Consider the following 18026-nt stretch of genomic DNA (forward strand, 5'->3'; position numbering starts at 1 on the left):
TCTTGTGCAAAGGTATTAGATTGGGGTTTATCAGGCATTGTCATCATGAGCGCAGTGTGACAAATTGCAGGTATTCATCCTTTCTCCCCAAGGGAGAGACTCCTTGTGAGGCTTGGGAGGTGAGCCTGCTCCGCAAGACCTTCCATAGGAATTGAGACAAATGAGACCCCACCGGGAGGGACTACCTCTTTAGGGACAAGGACTCCCATTCCTGTGAGGAACTTCATAGGTCAACTACCATAACCGCATACATAGCACTGTCTTCTATGAAGAGTAGTGTGGCAACTTTGTGTTTGGTTGTAGACAATGTGAAAAGAAACATATGTGGAAAAAGAAAGAAAGAAAGAAAGATGTCCCTTTAACCAGAGATGTGTATTTAACTGGGACGAGTCATGAAATGCCCCCAGACATCATCATGCTGTGTGAAGGTGGAGTCAATGCATTCCGCGGAGACCGCAGATTTAGAAGAGACAGACAAACACATTGTGAAACACCAGAGCGCCGGTGTATGCAGCCGCAACTGAAACTGTATGAGAAAGAACAGAGGGTAGAAATACCTGATAGTGGCGTGACAGGTGGGCAGAACGCCCAAGCACCAGCTCCGAGACTACTGATATGGGAAGCCTGCTTCTGGAGATGCCAGGAACACAGTGAGGAACCAGGAACAGGAATTCGAGCCACAAGAAGAGCGAGAAGCTGTACCTGCGTGAGAGCCGAGCCCTACAACCTTCCCCCCGCACAACGAGAGGCACCGGGGGAATCAGAGATAGTGGTAGGCCCCCGGTAAATCGTTATATGCATAAAGAAACTCGTCCTGGTCATAAGGGCGAAAACAAATTTTTTAAAGTGACTGATTGGAACTGTAAAAACCCAAGAAAGCAAATAACAAACGACCTGGTAGGGAAAGACAAGTGTCACTTGAAAAGAGAAGCTTGTCCCAGTCCTGAGGATGAGACTGCATTGAAGAAAGCAGCTTACAAGGGAAGTAAGCAAAATAGATATGGGAGATCTAACCAACCCTGGGGCAGAGCTAAGCGAGACAGGGAGCTAAAACCCTTGGAGGTGGGACTACCACCCTATACCTGCAGAGTGGAAGGTTGAATAAAGTACAAACCAGAAATACATAACGAGAAAGGTGAGATAAAGCCTGCCAATGAACAAGATAAAAGGGCAGATAGCCTCAGATAGAGAATCCCTGGCAACTAAAGTGTGATAAATCCGATGATGTTATCACTCCTTTCCCAGAGGTAGCCTCTTCTCATGTGTCCAGGGGACGGCAGCCGCTACCTGATCCTGACCCTTGGGGCGGCTATTTGAGGGAGGATTACATGAGGGGAGGTGACCCTTAGAGGGGTGAAGCAACATCATTGGATGAGACATGGTATCCCCCATTCCCTTTCAGGGACACCCCTTCATTACCCCATGCCCTTATGGCATATTGTGGCAGTAACCCTCAATATTCTGCAACACTCAGTCATAGACCTTTTAAACATCATGAAATGACATCAGTAAGAAAGACTGACGCGACGAAGAGAGCAACTGGAATGAAGATTGCTCTGCTAGATAGAAGTGGGTGCTCTAGCTGTTAGAGAGACCCAATTGGCTCCCAACAGCGCCCTTCAGTAACATGGGAGTTCAAAGATGGAGCCGTGGAGTACTGCAGGAAGATCTGACCGGCTACGCATTGCCAGGGAAGCCAAGCTGTCGGTGGACATGCGAGCATGAAGAAGAAGCGAGGAAACGAGGTGACATGGAGAGAAGGCGAAGCAGCTTCTGAAGTGAGGATGCCTTTCCACAGGCAAAGGAGATGCCGAAGTGGGACATGAGGCAAAGAAGCTTGGTGCCGGCAAGGGAAGCTGGAGCAATGCGCAGACCGCTACCAGCCACAGAGACATGCTGCCTGAAGTGGAGAGTGAGAGTGAAAGCTGCGAGAGCCCCAAGCTGGGTAGGAGAAGCTGCATGAACCATTCTAAATTCAGTGAGCCCACAGTGAAGGGTCGGGCCCCAGAGAAAGCAATTCTGGTCCCTAACTGAAACGAGATACAAATTCCCTATGGCAAATATCGCTAACTGATTTTCAAAGTTCCAGTATTTGTGGAGGAGCGAATACACCAGTGATAGGAGGAACCTGGGGAAAACATATGTCCCTAGATCTTGAAAATAACTGAACATATGAGACAACCTGGTCAGATATTATACCAGGTGTTTTGCGAGTCTGGGACCCGCACCCAAAGTGCAAGAAACTATATGGAAGAACCTGGCAGGAGAGTATTTTGGGAGTCAGAGAATCACATAGAAGATTCATACCTTTAGGATTTTGAATTGCATTGAATGTGGACGAGACCTGGTGAAGGGAGTCATTTTCCCTGGAGTGAATTGCAACACCAAGAGGAGAGGGTAATCCTCTCATCTACAAAGAACTTGGTTATTCTTTTGAACTTTTGGTTTTGTTGGAGAGAAACCTGGGGAAGTGGGCCATTACCTGGATCTCAACATTATCCTTTTGTTGTAGTTAAACCTTTTTCTGTTGGACTTCAACATTTGTGCACTTTTTCAAGCCAGAGACAATATCCTTAACACCTTTGACCCACTTTTATAATGAGAGGGCTATGATAGGATTTCGGACAGAGGACATTTTTGCTTTGGACAACTTGACACAGGACAGACCCTTAGTTTTTGGTTAAGGTAGGGAAATACTTCCTAGAGTACAGACAGTGTAGCATTTCCCCAACCCTCTATCATTTCAATAAATGTTTATAGCAATCATCATGAGTCCTCTGTGTCCGAATCTCATTCTTGGTTACTCACAAAAACCTAAAAGGGGATCAAGCCACACTTAATATAGGAAAGCCTGAGGGAACAGACTGGGTCGAACATATCTGTGTTGACAAGAGTGTGAGATACCTACTGGAAGGAAAAGGAATCCAAAGAAAGGGCCGCAGAAAGCACAGGACCCAAGAGGACCCAAGAGTTATTGTAAAGAACTACAAACATTGATGAGAGAGACTATCAAAGGTGATTGCGCTCCAAATATGATCCAAAAAGAAACCTGTATATAGAAGGCTATCCAAGAAGAAGACAAGAACCAGGGGAAGAAGAGACATTCTATTTATTTTTAGTTATATTTAGTGGTAGGGTACGATAGAATTAGTTTGTACGGAGGACGTATTTTCTTTGGACTTCCTGACGTCAGACGAGCACTTTTATTTCATTGGCTTGTTGTCAAAGTGAGGTATTCTGTTGTAAAACTGTTTGCTCTGTGGATTGCGAAACAGGTCCTAATCAGTCCGTTATCAGGGATAGTGCTCCCCCTCATAAAGATGCCTACATCTATAAAATTGGTAAAATCTTTAAAGTCAACAGAGGAAGTTAAATGCGAACATCAGAACAATACAATCTTAAGTTCTGATAGAGATAATACTCCTTTGATTCCAAAACCATCAATGACTCCTTTTAAATGTCCTCCTGAAAACATGATTAATAATGTGGCAATAAGACCCGAGGCGGCGGGCCAAAACCGCCCTAGGTAATGCCCCCTGGGCCGTAGTTACAGGCCTGAGTGTAGCGAGGGTCTTAACGAAGCCCCGGGCGCATTACCGTGGGCGGTATTGGCCCATTACCGTGGGCGGTATTGGCCCGCCGACGAGGGTGTTGTAGCCATTAGTACCCCGGCCCGTTAGACCGGGGTACTAATGGCATTTTTTTCTGTTCCGAAACAACAACAAAAAATCAAATAAAATGGCCACTGACAAAGGGAAAACATAGTCCGTTTTCCCTTTCCATGGCGGCCATCGGGAGCAGACGCACTAGGAACAGAAGTGTTCCCAGCGCGTTCGCTCCAGAGAAAAAGAAAAAAGAAGGTAATTGGGGTTGGGAGGGTGGGGAGGAGATAGTTTGCAGGGGGTGGCTGGAGGGAAAAAAAACGTACCCGAGTCCCCGGCGGGGGACGAAGGCAGCCTCTAGCCTTGGGGAGGCTCGTAGCGGGGATTGCCCTGTTTCAACCCTCCTCATTGGCTAGGGGGCTGCCACGCCCCCTGCCGGGAACAAACACCGGCACGCTTGTAGGTCCACAGGAATAGCGTGTGGTATGGCTCGGAAAAGCGCCAATCCACGTATAGTATTTCCCGTGGACAGAACGTGCCGGGTACTAATGATTAATAATGGAAGTGAAGTAAATCCATTCAAAAATAATTTGTAGAGGGGAAAAAGCTAATTGTAACATTGGGGAATTCAAGTCCCACAGTGCCCAAAGTACTGGGACAAGAAAGAGGGATTTGGAAGCACTAGACTGCAAGGTGCAGTCTAGTGATTGTTATGACCCAAACCTGAGAGGGACAAGTGGGAATAAAAGACCCCCTCAAGTGCAGGCCAGGGGAAGTTGCAGGAGAAGAAGCAGAGGGCGGAGTAAATATCATGACTCCACGTTGCATTGGCAACAGAAGTTTAAGGGAACCAGAGACGCCGCTCATTGCGAAGCGGATGTTGGTTTTGTGAGGGTCTCTACCCTTAAGCACCTTGTTTGCAGAGGTTGAGCGGTGGGAAGCATTGCTCCAAAAGGCTTTTCCCCTGAGTATCTTGTGTGCCTAGGCTGTGCAGCAGGAAGCGTTAACTCAAAATGCTTTCCTCAAAGTAAAGTGTGCTCTGGTGGCAGGCCAGTACCGGAGTTCTCTGCTGACCGGCGGAGGTCATGGGAGACAGAAGAAAGCAGATTACCTTGTATCGGCAGGCGGAGGAAGCAAAAGATCCGAGGCAGCAGAGTAAACGGACATGTATGCAGCACCCGGTGAGTTCACTGCTTGTATGTGACCCCGGAGCGCTCTGTTATCGCCCGCTAGCCCGGGTTAACAATATTGAATACCAAACTAATTTCAAGAAGCGGATTTGACTAAGAATAACGTTTACATATCAATCTGATGCGTAACAGCTACATTGGCAGAATAAGAACATTGGGGGCAATTGTAATTTCAAAGGTAACAAAAACCACCATTGCCAAAGCCAAGAGAGGGCAATATTAAAAGACCTTAACAACAACCAATATTGCCAAAACCTGAAGAGGGCAATAAAGAAGCAGACCAATTGTAAACCCTATTGTTACAGTGAAGAAGCTGCAATAGTTCATAAAGATCCAAACAAGCATTATCCAAACCAAAGAAGAGCAAGTGTGATAAAAAGCCATGATCAGATTTGGTTGATGTAGGAGTGGGAAAACAAAAGTGGCAGAAGAGCTGCCATCCTGATAGCCAAAATTCAGGAGGAGAGGAGCGTAATCTGCATTGCAGGTATTAGTCCCGAGGGTGGAACAAACATCAATGCGTTCTATATTTTTCCAGAAGAAGTAGCCAATACTGGAGTTGTCGATACTGATATTGCTGAAAACCAAAAGACTTTGTTGTGGCAGAAGAGCTGCCCTCCTCGAGAAATCTGCTTTACATGTGGCATAAACAGCACCAATGTGGTTCATGTCTTTTCAGAAGAAGTGTTCATTACTGAAACTGTTGAAAGTCAAAAGACTTTATCAAGTTGTTTGAAGCATACTTTACCACACAAGTACTTGCAGTAGAGTTAGAAGCTTTTAGTCCTGGCAGGCGAGTATACCTGGCAAGGGACATTGTAGTGGTAGACCTGGCAGGTGAGTGGGCGAGGTAGAAGATATTGTGATGAATCCTGCATATCCCTCACTAAACTCCTGCCTAAAGTTCTTTCCCAGATGGCTGGGGAAAGGCAGACACTTCCTGATCCTGACCTTGGGGGTGGTGCTCTGCGGGAGGGTCACGTGTGAGGAGGCGAGGCTCAGGATGGTGCGGAGACCCTGTGGGATGAGACACAATATTTGTCCTTAAAAGGGAAGAACGTTTTACAGGTACCAAGACATGTAATGGCTTATTGTCGTTATGGTATGCATTACCCACACATTTAACCTCCTGTTAAAAGATAACATCAAATCCCTGAACATCTAGAGATTGGAAAGCCCATCTGAGCCTTATAAAGGTAGACACCATCCAAACTTCCAGAGGTACAGTGAGTGGAAACCTGTAAATAATCACTTAAATGAACCGCCTTCCCCTTTTCTCATGAACTCTTGTGATTTTTCCTTAAATACAATTTAAGAGAAATAAACCTACATTTAAAAATAGAACGCTGACTAAAAAGTCTTATTCTGTCATTGGGGACCCATAATTCCCTGGGACGAGGAAGAGGGCCATCTTGCAGGAGTAGTCAGCTTGTTAATGCCAATGATAAGCACCTGAGGAAGGCATAGATGCTTAAAAGACCCCCCTCAGGTGCAGGCCATTAGATGGAGGTGGAGCTGGAGTAAAAGCAGCGATAATGGCAGCAGAAGGAGAGCATGTTGTTAGCAGTCCAAACAGAAGTTGGTAGAAAGAGAGGATGCTGGGACCATTGTGAAGCAGATTTCAGCTTCCCGTCCTGAGAGGGTCCCTTTCCCCCTGAATTTGAAGTGCAGAGGTTTTAATCCTAAAAGAAGCAGTGTTTCCTTGAACCCCACAAGAAGATGTTTGTCTTTCAATCCTACAAGAAGCTGTGATGTCCTTGTTTCTTTTTGTTGATCATTGGACTGAATCTAACTTGAAACCTGGGGAGGGTGTGTTCACCCTGCGGAGTATTCACATAATCCCTGCCTAAAGTCTCCTCCCAGGTGGCCTGGGGAAGGCATCTGCTACCTGATCCTAACCCTGGGGGTGGTATTAGCTCGGTGGATAACTTGGGAGGAGAAGGCCACCAAGTGAATAGGGTGACTATGTTAGGAGAGACGCAGTACTTATCTTCTGAGGGTGAGATTTCCATAAAACCGGATTACCTAATGGCTTGATGCCAGAGCAAGACTTCCCTTCACAAAATTAACCAAATTGTTAAGAGTGAAAACCTTTATGATCAACATGGGAATTATATATTTAAGGATCAGGGCATTAATACCATAGCTTCTGATAGGTATAATTCCCCTTTAGGTTTAAACCATGAAGTCAAGAAACCAACCATTAATTCCTCTCAAAACCTACCCTAAAGATATATTCTGTAAACAGAGTAAATTAAATAAGGTTACAATTAAAGCCTTTGATATAAAAAGGAACCAGAACATTTGGGATTTAAAGTCCCATAATGCTCTGGGTACTGGGGTGAGGAAGAGGGGCTCAGGGTTACAGAACTGCAGTGTACAGTCTAGTGGTTCTAATGGCCCACACCTGAGTGGGACTTTTGAATATTTAAAGCCCTGTCTGGTGCAGGCCATTAGAAGAAGTAGAAGTGGCCAGCAGCAGTGGGAACAGCAGAGGCGGAGAAACGAAGAAGCCAGAACCGCCACTGTGTTTGAAGCAGATTGTGGTACCAAGAGGGTCTTTGAAGTCGGAAACCTGAAGTGCAGAGGTCAGGCAACGGCAATCGGTGCTTTGACAGGCTGTCCCATGGTAGAGCAAAGCTCTCCTTGTTTTGTGCCCTACTGGCGAGCACCGGGGTACACAAGGAGCTAGACATGCTCTTTTCCCAAATGGCGTGGGCCTATGGGAAGCTGTCAGAAGTTCAGGACCCAACAGAGGAGGCAGACGTTGCAGGGGGACGACCCAATGCAGAGAGAGATTTGTAAGCATAATTGCCAAAGTAAAGAGGATGCAATATTTGAGCAAGATGATAACCAGCATTTCCTAAGCCAAAGAAGGGTATTCATAAATAAGAGGAAACCCTTTTCCTAGAGAAACGGGTATAAGAGACATTACGGGCAGTTAGCTGGTGTGATAGTAGGAACCAAAAGGTGGCAGGAGAGAAGCCCTCCTTGTAGAGAATATCAAGGGGGAGAGGAAACAAACCTCGCATTGTAAGTTGCAAACAAATCAGTGGAGCAAGCAGCATCAATGTGTATTGTATCCTGATGAAAGAAATTGTGAATCTCAATGTTGTTGTAAGTCAAAGACTTTTCTAAAGTTTTGAAGCAAACTTCACCAGAGAGTACTTGTATTATACCTGAAGTGCAGAGGTCCGGCAACGGGAATCGGTGCTTTGACAGCCTGTCCCATGGTAGAGCAAAGCTCTCCTTGTTTTGTGCCCTACTATGGTGACTGGCGAGCACCGGAGTACACAAGGAGCTAGACAGGCTCCTTTCCCAAATGGCGTGGGCCTATGGGAGTGCAAGCAAAGCTGTCAGAAGTTCAGGACCCAACAGAAGAAGCAGACGTTGCAGTGGGACGACCCAATGCAGAGAGAGAGAGAGAGAGAGAGAGAGATCAGTGAGTTGGCCTTTGTTTGGTGACCCGGGGCGATCCGTAGTCCACCGCGGGCTGCTCACAAGTATTTTGAATACCGAAATAATGAAAGAAAGCAATGTCGAAGTGATACTCATATCGACAGGTAGCAAGAGAAGAACATTTATATACTATCATTGCCAAAGTAAGGAGGGGGCGATATTGTACCAAGATAGTAACCCTCATTGTCAAAGTAAAGGGGAGGCAATATTGCAGAAGTATTGTAAGCATAACTGCCAAAGTAAAGAGGATGCAATATTTGAGCAAGATGATAACCAGCATTGCCTAAGCCAAAGAAGGGTATTTAAAAATAAGAGGAAACTGTTTTCCTAGAGAAACGGGTATAAGAGACATTACGGGCAGTTAGCTGGTGTGATAGTAGGAACCAAAAGGTGGCAGGAGAGAAGCCCTCCTTGTAGAGAATATCAAGGGGGAGAGGAAACAAATCTCGCATTGTATGTGGCAAACAAATCAGTGGAGCAAACAGCATCAATGTGTATTATATCCTGATGGAAGAAATTGTGAATCTCAATGTTGTTGTAAGTCAAAGACTTTTCTAAAGTTTTGAAGCAAACTTCACCAGAGAGTACTTGTATTAGTGGTGGAAGTTGTTATACTGGCAGGCGAGTTTACTAGGAAAGGGATTATTAGTGGTATTCCTGGCAGGTTATTGGGCCAGGAAAAAGATATTGAAGTACTGCATTGTGGTGGAAGGTTGTGATGGAAAGTGTTTATGAAGGACTGTGGTATAACCATCCTGACAAAACATTGTTGTTTATGCCAAAGAAATGTGAATAGTTGTTCTTCAAAGAGGAGAAGTTATTTTGAAATATTGACTTTTTGGTTTATCAAGCAAGAGCTTGTGAAAACATTGGACGATCAACTTTTGAACCTTGTTTAGTAATAAGACCATCCAAGTGCCAAGAGTGAAAGGCCAAGAGTGAAAGAAAGTTTGTGTGGCATTTAAAGAAGAACTTGGCTATTGAAAGAAACTTTCTTGTTTGGAACTTTGATTTGGAAAAACCTACATTAATCCTGGGGAAGGGGATCTGAACCTAGTTACAATAATATATGGTTCTAAAGTTTATGTTTGAATATTGTTGTTATTTTGTTGAGTTTGAACAGCCATATGAAAACTGTAGGATTGTGTTCTAAGTATAAGTGTGAGGGACAGATACCTTTTGATATTACAGTGTTTTCCTTTAGTCTTAGTTTGGCAGGCAAGGATGTCCTTGTTGGTTTAGGGAAAGCGAGACGTTTGTCACGCCCTTATTGTTTAATAAAATGGCTACTTGTGGAAAAACTCTACTTGTCCGCCTCGCATTTGTGACCTAGAAGTACCCGAGTATTTGAAAACCACCTATCATTTTTATTCACCACATTTGAGGACTTTGTCAGGGACCCCCTAGATTGTTCCCAGAGCAAGTTAGGGAGATAAAGAGTTTGTCTTTAGGCAATCACGTTCAATCAGATAGAAATTGGATAGTAGGGGTTACCGATCTCTGGTGACAGCCTGGGGTTGAGTGACCCTTTGCCAAAGGAAGGAACGGCCAGCACTAGGCGAGAGAAGGGGGGCGGCCAATAGCGTGTCTCGGGAAGAAACAAACAAAAACCCTTGAACTGTCTTCGAGAGTTGGAGTGTTCTTTTGAAAGGCCATCTGTAACATCTGATAGACAGGAAAACCCAGACTTGCCAATTTAACACTTTTGTACCCTGTTTACTTAGATTGTTGTGAGAAGAGCCTCCATTTCATTTTTAGATAAGACACATCACTAGAACCCATAGGAAGGTATCCTAAAACCCATCTGATAAAAAATAGTCTTTAAACATATGAAAATGTCATGTGTTCTGTTGGTCAGCCACACCCCCACTATTCAAACTGAAACACTCTTTCATTCCCATAGCTTTGACTCTATTGAGCTAGTATTCAACTTGAGGATCCAGGTGCTTTGCCAGCCTTCAAGTGTCTTTTGCTTCACTATTTCGTTCACTGTAAACTAAGGAACAGTGTACCTACTGCTTGTGAACTGTGTGGTTTTATTTTTAAATAAAAAGGCTACAATTGGGTGATGTGAGTAATGCGGCTGATCTCTTGCCAAAACCATGCCTAAATGCCTAAAGTGTCCTCCCTGGTGGCCAGGAGAGGGCAGACGCTTCCTATCCCAATCCTTTGGGTGGTGTACTGCGGGAGGATCACCTGGGTGGAGACGAGGCCTAGGGTAATGAGGAGATTCCATTGTATGAGACACAGTATTTTTCCTCTGACAAGGATATTCTGTGAGAAACCTGAAGGTGTCTCCCTGTCTAGTCACCAGGGATCTGTCATCCAGATGGCCAAGACACGGCCATCACTTTTGGATCCAGTTCCTGGGGGGGACCAATGTGGGAGGATCACCTGGATGGGCATCCTGGGAAGTGGGAGTGGGACACCGACGGGTGGGACGCGGTATCCCCCTTCTTTAAACACCTTTTCCCCATCCTACCACGTAGGATATTCCAAAACACTGCCCCCCCCCCCACTTTTCCGACAGGAACACTTTCGCACAACACGGAAGACAGCAGACTAACACCAGAGCTGTTTACCTGACATGTCCCAATACAAGGGTCAGGCAAAAGCAGGTAATAGATCAAAATCACACACACCTGACGGGCCTTTCCCTACCCGACAGGGATAAAAAAGTGGAGCAAGAGCTGACTCAGCACGGCGGCAGTTCAAGAGAAGGAGAAAGACAGCGCAAGTAGAGAGGATACCAAGGGGCAAAGTGACCTTGCCCTTATCAACAGAACCCGAGAAGCCTCAAGAGAAGGAATCGTAAGTCTGCAGGCAATAGCCAGCGTGTGTTTCAGCAGATGTCAGTGGTACCCGGGCGCCTTCTCTGCTGACAGCCAAGCCGAGGAGAATGCATGGCCCACTGGTATCTGCCTTGACTCTACAGACAAGAAAGCAAAGCAGTTCATCGCAGCTGGTGAGGCAAGGGGAGAGCCGATAAAGAAACCGAACTGTGTTGAATGAAAGTAGCCAGCGGCTAATTGAATTTTAGAATAAACAAAGAACTGTTGATATAAGAAAAGGGGAAAGCCAGCATAGCAGAATCAAACACCACCGAGAAAGGTTGGCGATTATCCTGCTGTTGAACTACAGTAACCAGAAGGCCTTAAGAAAAGGCGGAAGGGAGTCAAAGTGGTCATACAGGGGTCTTGTTAAATCCTCCATACAGTCGAAAGTCTTTGACCGACAGATGATTGAGAAACTAATGGAAACTAATACCTCATGGTATGAGAAGTATGTTGTAAAGGTTGGCAAGCGTGAACCCGGCGGAGGGATGCTAACAAGAGGAGACAAAATCTGAAGCCCCATGAACATTGTCTTGAACAGGAGTGAACCCGGCAGAGGGAAGTCCACAGTGAATGGTTTGAAAAGACATTAAGACTTGTGAGTGCAAGAGTCTAAACTTCCATGAGCAGTGTGTTGACTGGGGTGGAGAGTCCGGCAGAGGGAGATCCTGGGGTGGAAAAGCACCACCCAAAGTTTGTTGCGAAAGCAACTGTTTAAAGGAGTTGTCGAGTACGACTGTGAGAGTTCTGCACCCGGAAGAGGGGGACCCAGGGGTGAGACCGTCACCCAAAGCCTTTCATGGAAACCTTGTTTAAAATTTCGGGCCTTCAAAGGCAAGATACTTTTTATTGAACAGAGACTTAACCATCGAAAAACCTGACAGCTGGAAAGGAACTGTCAGCTCACACTGGGAAAGCTCGAGTGTGTGCTGTGCTCAGGAGACCCACCTTGTGCCTTGCTGAAAATATGGGGAAGGGAGACCCCTGGCAATCACATCCTGACTTATTATTTGTGAACACTTCTTTACTTTGACGAGACGCCACGAGGACTGCCTTATTTTTCATTTGATGGTCGCAGTTTGCTCCCATCTTAGATTTAGGTTAGGCATTTTTCCAACCTGCAAATTGTTCAAATAAACACCCTTGAATCGTGATCACTTATGTCTGTCTTTACTGTTGCCACCATGAGCTTGTTACAATTCTTACCACCATGCCAGAAGAAGTTGTGGCCTATTGTCGTTCGAATATGTTTCAGTCTCCAGTCAAAACTAAGGTGGTTAATCCTAACATTGAGACCCATTATATCAAAAGAACAAATCTTTGTTATCCCGAAAACCAAATGTCATCCTCATTACCAAAAGTACCCTACTAGGAATAGTGAAAGTGTTGCCTTCTCTACATCTTCTTTTTCTAATGAGGTTGAAACCCACAATCTCTCTTCTAAAAATAATAAAGGAATTAAAGCTACCCTAAAAAATAAAAAGAAAGTGGGAAAACCTAATCTCACTAAAGTGAACTACATGTCCCAGAATCCCACAGGAACTGAGACGAAGAAGAGGGCTGAGTAGGCATGTAGAAGTAAAGGACAGGCAAGTAGGCCTAAAAGCCTTTGCCAGGGTCACGCAATTAACATTAAGGGCCTGCACCTGAAGTCAGTTGCCCCACTGGAGAGGCATAAAAGGATGCAGCAGGAAGGAGCTGAATAGGAGCTGGAAGGCTGACAGTAGTAGCAGGAGGAGGAGAACATGAGGCTGGCAGTTCATGAGAAAGGGTGCTCACTTAAGAGACGCCGGGACGAGAGAAGCGCAGATTTCACCTGCAGGTTCTGTGATGGTCCTGTGTTCAGAAACCCTGTCTGACCGTGGCTGCACTGAGAGGGATGTGCTGAAGTTAAAGGTCTTCCTAGTAACTGTGACTACAGAGTTGAGATCGTGCTGCAACCCGAGGCCTGTGTGCAGAAGCAAGCCGAAGGACAAAGGAGTGAAGGAGACCCCCTGTGGTTGAGGCTGGACCGGAGACACCCATGCTGCAGAGGGATGTGGGTCCCAAGTGTGACCGAAGTAGTAGTAGGAGGAGAGGTCGGGAAGTGAATGAGGTCTGCAAACGCAGTCATCCCAGAGCCGGTGAGTGAAGCTCTGTGCTCAGGTTCACTGAAAAAACGTTGCCGGTATCTGTTACCAGCTCAATTGTAACCCGTGTAAGTTTAGAAGCGACTAGAAGTTGTTTGTTGCTGTGAAAAGTCCTAGTAACAATGGAAATGTAGCGCATGCACATCTAATGGAAGCCAGAGTGCTCGTGTAAAATGAAAAGCTTTCCATTGTTGAACTGTATAACCTTACCAGAGTGGTCGTGTGTCGCCAATCAAGAAGGGAAACTTTTTTTTAAATCACTCAGAAAGTTTAAACTGCCTTTCACAAACTGCTTAAAGGAATGAATATTACAACAAAGAGAGGTTGCGTGTGGACAATTGTGATTCCAGACCAGAGTCAAAGTATCACTCCTTGCTAATGAAAGGGAATACAAGTCCTTCTATTTCTTTGAAGTTAAAAATCTCCATCAAAGAGTGGTCGTGTGTACCTTAATCTGTTTTCTCTTGTGAAGCCTGAATCTTGTAACATCCAGAACAAGTATTCTGTAATTGTAAAAGTTGCTGAAGTAAAGAGAAGAGCAAGCATTACCCAAGCCAGTAGGCGAATCCTTTCTTCTGTGAAATCAGCCCTATTAAAATGTAACCACCTATATTTTGAAGTTGTTAAGGTTGTTAAAGGTCCAGTGTCCTCTGATACAAGGGTGACAAGGTTATCCGAAGCTGGAAGAGTGGAGGTACAGTTTTGGGATAGCTGCTGGAACAAGAAAGTGTGCATAAAGCTGGGAAAGGGAGCTGGGTGCTTGTAAGAAGATCAAATCAACAATCTGTGATGCTGAGATTGTTTAAACTGAGAGAGGAGCAGTCTGGAAGCAAATGCAGATTATATTGGTAGCAGTAAAACAGATAGAAGAGGCAAAGTGGCTGCCCCTCTCTTATAACCTATGAAGGAAGAGTGCCTTGCCTACCTGTGGAGGTCAAACAGTCTTGTATTTAAGTTGCCTAACAAGTACGAAGATGAAGCAGAGCTAACAGAACTGTGGTTGTCTGTAATATTGTCAGAGAACGTATTGAAGGTGGTTGAAGCAGTAGTACACTGTGGAGCAAAGGAGCCTGCCTCTTCAGTTACAGTAGTAGAAGGAGGTTGTCGAGAGGAAAGCAACTCCCTAAGAAAAAACATCCTGACAAGTTATACTAAACACGCTGCAGAAGTTACAAACATATGGACAGTTGTTGAAGTAGAAGGGGTACTTTTGTTTTTGAACTGTATCCAGTCCATCCTGGAAGGAGGTTATCCAGGATTACCATTGCAGCTGTTTTCTTTGTTGTAATCGGAAGGGGAACCTTTCATGTTTCTTTTGGAACTCACAAGAACTGGTTCAAGACTTTACTTTTCTTAGTGAACACTTGGAGAGATTGATTTTGGACATTCCTGGAAAAGGGATCCACCCAGGGCGGTTGAAGGCCATCCAAGTCACTGGTTGTTTTGTAATCATTTCTTTATGCTGTTTATTTTTTACTTTGCATGTTTTGTTATTTAGTGCGAAGGCCGGTTTTGTGTATGCTAGGAGAATTTCCCTTAGAACCTAGACTAAGTAGGGAACTTCCTGGTAGAGTAGGTTTAGTTAGGTTTTCTTTGCACTTTTTGGTATCAATAAAATGTCTAATACTGAGAAAACCACAAGCAGTTGTCCGCCACGCATGACTGACCCCTCACAGTGAGTAAACTATTTGTGTTGCAACATACAATATGAATTTTGCTAGTAGGGCATCCTTTTCCATGGACCCCTACACGATTAACTGGCTGCTCACCTACATTTGAAACCTTTCATTTTTTTCGAAAATATTTTTGAAATAAAACGTTTTAGAATTTAGTTGCAGTATGTCAATCATGTGATGCTCCACTTGCCAAATTAAACTGACCTACTTGGTGGGACCCGCTGTCTTGTTTTGTTATGCGTGCTTGCATTGTAAGGTAGCTAATCCAGCAATGCCAGTTAAAGCCTTAATATTGATTGTATATTTCTGTATCCTTTTATCTTAAAAAACAATTGTATTTTTAAATAACAGTAATTGAGTAAATTCGAAATAAAACTTTGGGCAAGCCTATACCCATACCTTAAACGCAATGTACTTTGCAGTTGCTAGTAGTCATCTAGCTGTATTCAATGGAGTGAAGTAAAAATAAGGTAATAACTAAGGCCATGGGTGGAGTAGGGTGTCCATCATGACATGGAGTCATCTGGCAACCTTACTTCCTTGTGTGATCTTACTCTGGTCAGGTACCCCTTTGGTCCTTTACTCCCTGGTGACACTCTCCCTGGCCCTTGACTCCCGTCTAAGTTGTTCCATTGCTCCTATGATCCTTGGCTCCCTGGCAAGTCACTTGCAAAATCAAGTGGAAGCGAAATGCTTCCTTTTTCTGTGTGCTGTTGCTGCCTAAAGTGCACTTTGAAAGCCCCACATTCCCACACGAGCATGGTGTGTCCATGCAATCAAGTCAGGCGCTAATTGCAGAAAGATATGGTAACAGCCACTTCAAAATTAGTCTACTTCCCACTCTAACCGAAAATACACCTCGATGCAGAACTCTTCCACTGAAACAACACAGGTTATACAATGGAACATACACCACCCAAATGGATGTGTCTGCACTAAATTTCCCTAAATACTACACTAACTCACCACAGCTACACCATCACAACACTCGACCATCCTTAAGCACCACTCTAACAGACACCACAGTTAACCACACAAACTATGCGTTTAGGAACCTTACTCGCACGTTAACCACCGCCCCAGACAGTTCACAGAAGATCTAAAACGTACACCCCAAAGACAGCCCAATCTTTTCAGATCTGAACACAAAAATGTTGTAGCAAAGCAACCTTGCCCTGCTTACCTGTCTACTGCGTTAGTCCCCTCTGGCAGATCCTGAAACTCCAAGCTATCTTGAAAATGGCAGAAGGTGTGATTTACAATACCGAATAGCAAGCAGGGCTCAAGTCGAGGGTACACGCGGGTGGACGGAGTCCACCCACTTTTTTCAGAGGGTGGACTCGGTCCTCCCCCAGCTAAAATGAGAAACATTGAATGTCTTCTTTGAATGTATGCATTAAAGCCGACCTCGGGGATGAAACCACAGTGGTCAGGTTTGTAGGCCGGACACTTCCCCACTGCACTATGTAAACTGATGAAAAATAACAAACAACTAAAGGTGAAATGTCCCATTTCGGTACTGCAAGCCCCAGGGAAAACATTTGTGTTGTTCCCCCCTTTTCCCAACACAGTCCATAGTAGGACCAACTGCCCCAATCCTTCGTGCCTGAGACCTGCCTCCCCGTGCAGGTGTTCCTGGGCTGGGAGAGCGCTGTTTGTTGGGGGGAAGCTGAGCCTCTCATTGTTACCACCAGACGCCTCTGCCGGTTAGGCTCCCAAGAGGCGCTGGTCCAAGAAGAGCGAAGACCCTTCCGGCTTTCCCATGGCTCATTCGGAGTCTGTCTCTTGTCTCTGGTTGCCAAAACACTGCCACACCGCCTTGCTGTCCTGTGACATCAATGGCCAGGCCTTGCCGTAGCTGTCCTTCTTGTAGGGTGGGTGGGTGTAAAACGAAATCTTCCTTCCGGCTGCGGCAGACGACGTCCTTTGCCGGAGGGGCTGGATACTCCCTGCCCTGGCTGCCCGCTGCTTATATGGGGCTTAGCCCGCCCCCTTTCTTTGTTTGCCCTTTGCAGGATTTTCCCAGCACTTGGCGCGCTTCTCATTGTTCCTCCCCCTTACCCAGGGGGGAGGGAGGCGAGGAGGACCCTGCCCGAGTTACCAGGGTGCCTCCTCCATTTTCTTTGGGTTTTTCCGGCGTCACCTTCATTCGTCCTGTGAAATTTGGGTGGTTATGCAAAGCCAATTTAATGAAATGTGCATATTTTACCTTGATATGCTAATTCTTGATGACGTCACATTCCATTTCATTTGTTGATGAGTCCCCCCACTTTAATTTTTAGGACTTCACCCCTGATAGCAAGACACAACAAAGAGTTTTACTCATTAGCAAGTAGGCTAGTACTCTGGTCTGTCCATGCAACTTCAGTGATTGGCAGCAGCAGGGGAGGAAATTAATGTTGGTTCTGCCACCTTCAGCCCTTTATACTAGAATCACTGCTGCACTTACTGGATGGTGAAACTACATCTGCCTCTCAATCAAGTGATATGGGACGAAGGGAGAGCCAGTGCAACAATAGGGCAATCCTAGGTGACACCATTGGGGGCTATTAATAAACGAGCACAAGGAGACACTATGGTGTCCCTAAAAAGATTAAATATGCGCCGTTGTATGGGAGTCTTTTTTAATAATGTTAACTTAATCACTTCTAAGGACTCCATTGTTGCAGTTCAGTCACAGTAAGAGAACATTATTGAATCACAAACACTGTTTAAACAGTGTTTGTGATACAAGCGTGTATTTTAACCCACTCAGTAATGTAGGCACTTGAGTATATGCCTGCCAAGCTGTGTAGAGCTTACTTGCAAAATACACGTTTCATATTAAAGCAACAAAACTTATAGAATCATGTGAAGCCTAAAAAAAGAATATAATTTTAGCTTTATTTTCCCGCAGCCTGAAGGGAAAGTAGAAGTCTAAGAATTCTAGTTAATGCATGCCTGCAAAAATGTAATGTTTAACACTACTGTACCTTCAGCACTTTAAGACACACAGCAATGGGTGTAGTAAAGTCACTTGGATATAGAGATGATGTGTCACAAACTTCCAGCTCGTCGTTATGCATGGTGTTCGGAACATATGACTATTGAAAGGAAAGCACACTTGTTTTTTTGCATGCCGAGCTACTAGACACCA

At 45.0% G+C, this 18026-nt stretch overlaps 1 protein-coding gene across 7 annotated transcripts in view; it reads left to right on the plus strand.

Moving 5' to 3' along the window:
- SDCCAG8 (SHH signaling and ciliogenesis regulator SDCCAG8) overlaps nt 1-18026 on the plus strand; it is a 2836880-nt gene that overhangs the window by 900289 nt on the left and 1918565 nt on the right. The window lies entirely within an intron of this gene.

The sequence above is a fragment of the Ambystoma mexicanum genome, chromosome 4q, assembly GCF_040938575.1.
Source record: "Ambystoma mexicanum isolate Mex_15411 chromosome 4q, UKY_AmexF1_1, whole genome shotgun sequence".
Taxonomy (NCBI): domain Eukaryota; kingdom Metazoa; phylum Chordata; class Amphibia; order Caudata; family Ambystomatidae; genus Ambystoma; species Ambystoma mexicanum.